Source organism: Castor canadensis, chromosome 5 (assembly GCF_047511655.1).
Source record: "Castor canadensis chromosome 5, mCasCan1.hap1v2, whole genome shotgun sequence".
In the NCBI taxonomy this organism is placed as follows: domain Eukaryota; kingdom Metazoa; phylum Chordata; class Mammalia; order Rodentia; family Castoridae; genus Castor; species Castor canadensis.
The window spans coordinates 100,692,636-100,700,664 of record NC_133390.1 but is presented as its reverse complement, the minus strand read 5'-3'; positions in this window follow the sequence as shown (position 1 = coordinate 100,700,664).

Below are 8,029 nucleotides of genomic sequence, written 5' to 3'. Positions count from 1 at the left end.
GAAAATAAATAAAAAGAGAAATGTCAGAAAAGTTGCAAACATGGAAATTAAATGACATGCTCTTAAACAACCAATATGTTACTGAAAATATTAAATGGGAAATTAAGGGTGGTGGGGAAGGAAGAGGGGAGGGGGGAGAAATGACCCAAACATTGTATGCACATATGAATAAAAGAAAAAAAAAGGGAAATTAAAAATATCTTGAGACAAGGGAAAATGAACACATACCAAAACTTATGATATGCAATAAAAGCTGTTCTAAGAGGGAATTTTATGGCAGTAAAGTCTAGATGAGAAAATGAGACTAACCTTAAATAATATATCTAATATTATAGCTCAAAAAAACTAGAAAAAGCATAACAAAGTAAGCTCAAAGATAGTGGAAGGAAGATGAAGAACAAAGTAGAAATAAATGAGATAGAAACTAGAAAAGCAATAGAAAATATCAATGAAACTAAGAATTGGTTTCTTAAAAAGGTAAACAAAATTGACAAACATTTAGCTAGGTTAACTAAGAAAAAAGAGAGGACAAAAATGTTAGAAATGAAATAGGAGATATTATAACTGATACCACAGAAATACAGAAGATCATAAGATAATACTATGAACAGTTACATGCGTATGAGTTGGATAACCAAGAAGAAATGTTTCACAAAACAACCCACCTACAGACCCTACAGATAAGCAACCCACCCTACAGACAAACAACTTACCCTACAAGCAAACAGCCTACCAAGTATGAAGGATGAAAAATAAGAGTATTTGAACAAGCTAATAATGAAAATAAATAAGCCTTTCATTAAAAATAAATAGTATCTCATCAAAGAAAATACAAATCTTTCTTATTATATAAAACATTTAAAGATAAACTCATACTAATTCCTTTTAAACTCTTCTAAACAGTTAAAAAGAAAGGAATCCTCCCACACTCATTTTACAAGGCCACAATTACTGTAATACCAAAGCCAGATGAGGATGTTATAAGAAAAGAAAATTAAAGACCAATATCTCTAATGAATATAGATGCAAAAATCCTCAACTATATATCATAAAGTAGAGTTCAACAGCACGTTACAAAGATCATTCATCAAAATCAGGTGAGACTTATCCTGAAATGTAAGGATGGCTTACTATATAAAAGTCAATAAATGTGATACATCACATTAACAGAATGAAGGACAAATACTATATGAGCATCTCAATAGATACAGAAAAAGCATTTGACAAAACCCAATTATGAAAGGTCATAATAAAAGCTCCCAACAAATTAGGTATATTAGGAATGAGACTTAGCACAATAAAGTCCATACAGCATAAGTACATCCCTGACATCTTACTCAGTGATAAAAATTTGAAAACTTTTCCTCTAATATCAGAAATAAGACAAGGATGTCCACTCTCATTACTTCTACTCAACAAGGTACTGTTAAGTTTTATCCAGAGAAAGTGAGCAAGATAAAGAAACAAAGGACTTCCATATTGGAAAGGAAAAAGTGAAATTATGAGTGTTTATAGACGACATGAAGTGATATGTAAAAAATCCCTAAAGACTCCCCAAAAACTGGTAGAACTAATACATTTAGTAAAGTGCCAAGATACAAAATCAACACACAAAAATCAGTACTGTTTCTATACACTAACAATGAACTTATCAAAAGGAATCACAAAAATAACCTTACCAACAATAGCTACAGAAATAAAACACTTACAAATATATTTAACCAAAAAGGTGAAAGTTCTATACAATGAACACCATGAAAGAAATTAAAGAAGATACAAATGAATGGAAAATAATTACATGATCATGAGTTGAAAATTAAGTGTCAAGAGAAAATTAAGTGTCTTACAAGTGTCTTGTAAGATCCAAGGTGGCAACTAAGGTTACAGAAGCAGAAAGCCTAAGCTCCATGACTGCAGAAACTTCCCTGAGACATTGGAGCCACACTTGGGTAATTTTGTAGGCAGAATAATTGCCATCACATTAGGTGCAGAAAAAATTCAAAGACTGACCCTTAAATCAGCCTTTAATTGCACCTAACAGCTGCGAACCACAAAACAGCCAGAAATGCAGGTCTGGCCCTGGGAAAACTTCCTGCCCTACAGTGGTTACTCTTTTCTATTTTTTTGTTTTCCTTCTCTTCTCCTTCCTCCATCAAGCAGAAACAAAGCATCAACCAGAATCAAACTCTGCAACACCCTGAACCCCTAGCCCAGGGAAAGCCTCCCCATACTGTGCTGCACTGAGAAAAGTTGGCACCATTTCTCCCTGCTGCGGCTAGCTCCAAACCTGCCTGCGCATCAACTGAAAGAAAGAACAGGTGAGCATCACGCACTATGTGGAATTCCCCTACCCACCCCCAGGAACATAAACTAGTGCAGCCCCTGGGCAGACTGATCTCCCATGCCAACAAAACTGAAAAACAAACAGCAAACTGTACTCAAACATGGACAGTGGAGGGAATGGGTGGAATGCTGAACCTACCCTGGAGAAAGGGGACAGGGCAAAGAACTAAACTCTCTCAGAGTCAAACTCTCAGTGAACAAACACAGGAAAGGCAGCAAAGGCTGAGAGCGGGGACAGGGTGACAAGCCATGTCCCAAGGCAGGACAGGTAGTGGATCTCAGAGCTGATCTCCTGAGCCAGAAGGCAGCATTCAAAACCAAACTGCCCCACCATACTGGGGGAGGAGCTGACCAAACAGCGATAGCTAAAGGATAACATAGCTGTTGGCTGGGGAAAGCAACAGCTCTGGCCACCCTTCATGATTTGGCAAACCTATATCACCTCACAATTTCAATTAAACTGGTGGACAGAAGAATGAAACACTACTCACAAACAAATCACCTGGTGAGACCACATCAGAGCTTCTGCTTATATGTCAATACCAGAACTGGATGCTGGAGGAGTAACTCCAGAACTTCAACCAAAGACTGAAATTCTATTGTTCTTGAACCTGTGTTTTTTTTCTGTTTTGTTTTATTTTTTCTTCCTTTTTTTGGTTTGTTTTATTATTGTGGGTTTTTAATTTTAAGTTAATTTTATTTTTATTTCTATTTTCTTTTTTCTTTCTGTACTATCACCTTTGCCATCACAATCTTCTCATCCCTTTCTCACCCTTCTTCTGTGCTACAATCCATTGTTCTCCTTCCCAACTACTCTTTCTTCCCCTTCTCATCTACTCTCTCCCTCTGCCTTTACCTCCCTCTCCCATCTTCCCCCAACCTGTCACCACACTACCCCTCCCTCCTACACACTCACCACCTGCTGACCAAACTACTGTGCCAACCCCCTACAATCCCTGACACAAGCATCCTACACTACAACAGAAATACACTCAAACACACACAAGGGCCACAAAGCCCAGCAGTCCTCATATCACTTCCCCCACTCATCCACCTCACTTCCTGCCTCCCCTTTTAGTGCCACCCTGACCAATCTGCCAAATTTCTATAGCTAGTCTAACAAGCATTTACCACCCCCAACTCCCACTGTTTATAGATAATATCACCAAGGGGTCCTCTCTATAATATATAGACAACTGGTTGGGCATTGACCCTGTGAATTAGTTATTGCTAAATTACACCTCCAGGCCAGGGACAGAAATAGCACATGAACCTGGCTAACAACCAAGTCAGTCACAACACAAAAATTAACTCAAGGGAAAGAAAGCAGGCAATTAATGCCACCAACTAGCCTATCAAGAACATAGTTGCACAGCACTAAGTGGAGTGATGGAAAAAGAAGAAGGGATGGAAACCACTGTCCTTAAAAATATAATTCAACACAGGATTCAGAGGGCAATGAATAAAATGGATACCTAGTTCCTGACCCCAACAAAACAATGATAAATGCCACTAAAGAACCTAGCGATGCACACAAAAACACCCTCAAAGAAGAGAGCTTGCAAGAAATCACTGAGAATTTCATGAAGAAGATACTAGACATGGCTAACCAAAATGTACAAGATGCACTCAAGAAATTTCAAGATACCAAAAATAAAGAACACAAGAAGACATGGCAACAAATAAATGAACTCAGAGATGGCCTAAACAAACATCAAAGTGAAACAAAGAACACTACAAAAAGAGAGATAAATGAATTAAAGATGAAAATTAAAAATATAAAAGAGGAGGTGACCAAAGGTATGGAAAACCTCAGAAAAAAGAAACAAACTGAAACAAAAAACACGGTGGAAGTCCACTCCAGAAGACTAGAACAAGTGGAAGACAGAATATCAGAACTTGAAGGTAAAATAGAAAGTAAAGAAACTGGAGAAATCTCAGTGAAAAAGCAAGAGTTGTGAAAGGAATATGCAAGAACTCACCAACTTCATCAAAAGACCAAACCTGAGAAGCACGGGATTGAAAAAGGAAAAGAAGTCCAAGCAAAAGGGATTTGTAATATATTCAAATAAAATAATACCAGAAAATTTCCCAAATCTTGAGATGCCTCCAGGACAGGAAGCCTGAAAGTACACCAAACAGACTTGACCAAAATAGTACTTCCTCACAACATATTATCATTAAAACAACAAGCACAGAGAACAAAGAAAGAATACTGAAGGCTGTAAGAGAGAAAAAACAAACAACATGTTAATGTACAACCATCAAAATCACAGCAGATTGCTCAATGGAAAACTCAAAAGCAAGAATGGCATGGAGTGATGTATTTTGTCACTCAATGAAAATAACTTAAACCCTAGGATACTCTACCAAGCAAAACTATCATTCAAAATAGATGGAGCAACAAAAATCTTCCACGATAAGCAGAAACTAAAACAATATATGACCACCAAGCCACCACTACAGAAGATTCTCCAAGGAACTCTGCATACAGAAGATGAAAGCAAACAAAGCCATGAGAGGATGGGAAGTACCAAACCACAGGAGAAGAAAAGACAAGGAATCAGAGAGTAATACTGATTCAGCTGCACACAATTAAACTCTTAAACAATAAAAACAACTAAATGTCAGGAATCACCACATAACTATCAGTATTAACACTGAATGTGAATGGACTCAACTCCCCCATCAAAAGAAGCCATTTGGCAAACTGGATTAAAAAGGAAGATCCAACAATCTGTTGTTTACATGAGACCCATTTCATTGACAGAAACAAATACTGACTTAGGGGGAAAAGGCTGAAAGAAGATTTACCAAACAATGGCCCCTGAAAACAGGCAGGAGTAGCAATGCTTACATGAGACAAAATGGATTTCAAACTTACATTGATCAAATGAGATAAAGAAAGTCACTTCATACTAATAAAAGAGGAAATACACTGAAAGGAAATAACAATTATCAATAATTATACCTATATGGACCCAATGTCACTATACCTAATTTCATCAAACATACTCTAAAGGACTTAAAAGCACATATAGATGCCAACAGAGTAGTAGTGGGAGACTTTAACACCCCCCATCACCAATAGATAGGTCAACCATACAAAAAAATCATAAAGAATTTCTAGAACTAAATCATACCACAGATCAAATGGACCTGTTCTATAGAATATTTCATCCAACATCTGTATAATATACATTCTTTTCAGCAGTCCATGGAACTTTCTCCAAAATTGATCATATCTTAGGGTACAAGGCAAATCTCAGTAAATATAAGAAAATAGAAATAATGCCCTCATTCTATATGATCACAATGCATTAAAACTAGAACTCAACAACAAAAACAATAGCAGAAAATATGCAAACATTTGGAAGCTGAATACCACATTGCTCAATGAACAGTGGGTCATAGATGAAATAAAAGAGGAAATTAAAAGGTTCCTGGAAGTTAATGAAAATGAAAACACAACCTACCAAAACCTATTGGACACACCAAAGGCAGTCCTAAAAGGAAAGTTTATAGACATTAGCACATATATTAAAAGGACAGAGAGATCTCAAATAAACAACTTAATGCTACATCTCAAACTTCTAGAAAAATAAGAACAAGTAAAACCCAAAGCAAACAGAAAGAGAGAAATAATAAAAATAAGGGCTGAAATTAACGAAATAGAGACCAAAAACCCTTACAAAGAATCAATGAAACAAAAAGCTGGTTCTTTGAAAAAATAAAAAGATTCACAAGCCCCTGGCAAATCTCACTAAAATGAGGAGGGAAAAGACCCAAATCAGTAAAATCAGAAACGCAAAAGGGGAGATAACAACAAACACCAAGGAAATCCAGGGAATCATCAGAGACTACTTTGAGAACCTACATTCCAAAAACTTGATAATCTTGAAGAAATGGACAAATTTCTAGATAATTATAACCATTCAAAACTGAATGAAGAGGATATTAACCACCTAAACAGATCTATAACACAAAACGAAATTGAAGCAGCAATAGAATCTCCCAAATAAGAAAAGTCTGGGACCTGATAGATTCTCTGCTGAATTCTATCAGATTTTTAAAAGAAGAACTAATACCAACTCTCCTTAAACTCTTCCACAAAATAGAAAGGGAAGGAACACTGCCTAACTCATTCTGTGAAGCCAATATTAAATTCATCCCAGAACCTGACAAGAACATGTTCAAAAAGGAGAACTGCAGGCCAATCTTCTCAATGACCATCGATGCAAAAATCCTCAATAAACTAATGGCAAACTGAATCCAACAACATATCAGAAAGATCATTCATCAAGACAAGTCAACTTCATCCTAGGGGTGCAGAGGTGGTTCAACATACACAAATCAATAAATGTAATACAGCATATTAATAGAAGCAAAAACAAAAACCACTTGATCATCTCAATAAATGCAGAAATCAACACTTCATGATAACAGTTTAAGAAAACTAAAAATAGAAGGAATGTACCTCAACATTATAAAGGGTATATATTCAAACCTATATCCAACATCATACTTAATGCAGAACAACTGAAACCATTTCCCCTAAAGTCAGGAACAAAAGAAGATTGTCCACTCTCCCCACTCCTATTCAACATACTCCTGGAATTTTTAGCCAGAGCAATAAGGCAAGAAGTAATAAAAGGAATACAAATAGGTAAAGAAATTGTGAAAGTATCCCTATTTTCAGAGGACATGATCTTATACCTTAAAAATTCCTAGACACCATAAACAGCTTCAGCAATTTAGCAGGATAGAAAATCAACTTACAATAATCAGTACCCTCTCTCTACACCAATAATGAACAAATTGAGAAGAATATATGAAAACAATTCCATTTACAATAGCCTCAAAAAATACCTAGGAACAAACTTAACAGAGGATGTAAATGACCTCCACAAGGAGAACTACAAGCCACTGAAGAAAGAGATTGAGGAAGACTATAGAAGATGGAAAGATCTCCTGTGTTCATGGACTTGTAGAATCAACATAGTAAAAATGGCTATACTACCAAAAGCAATATACATGTTTAATGCAATTCCCATCAAAATCCCATTGACATTCTTCACAGAGATTGATAAATCTACCCTAAAGTTCATTTGGAAACACAAAAGACTGCAAATAGCCAAGGAAATACTCAGTATAAAGAGCAATACTGGAGGTATCACAATATCCGACTTCAAACTATACTACAGAGCTGTAGCAATAAAAGCAGCATGGTACTGGCAAAAAAAAGACATGAAAACCAGTGGAAAAGTATAGAGGACCCAGATATGAATCCACACAGCTATGCCCACCTTATTTTTGACAAAGGTGCCCAAAACATACGATGGCAAATAGACAGCCTCTTCAACAAATGTTGCTGGGAAAAGTGGTTATCTGCCTGCAGAAAACTGAAACTAGACCTGTGCCCATCACCCTGTACTAGTATCAACTCAAAGTGGATTGAGGACCTTAATATCAGACCCAAAACTCTGAAGTTAGTTCAGGAAAGAGCAGCGAACACTCTGGAAGTAATAGGCATAGGCAAAGACTTCCTCAGTAGAACCCCAGCAGCTCAGCAACTAAGAGAAAGGATAGACAAATGGGACTACATCAAATTAAAAAGCTTCTGCACAACAAAAGAAGTGGTCTCTAAACTGAAGAGACCACCCATAGAATGGGAGAAAATATTCCT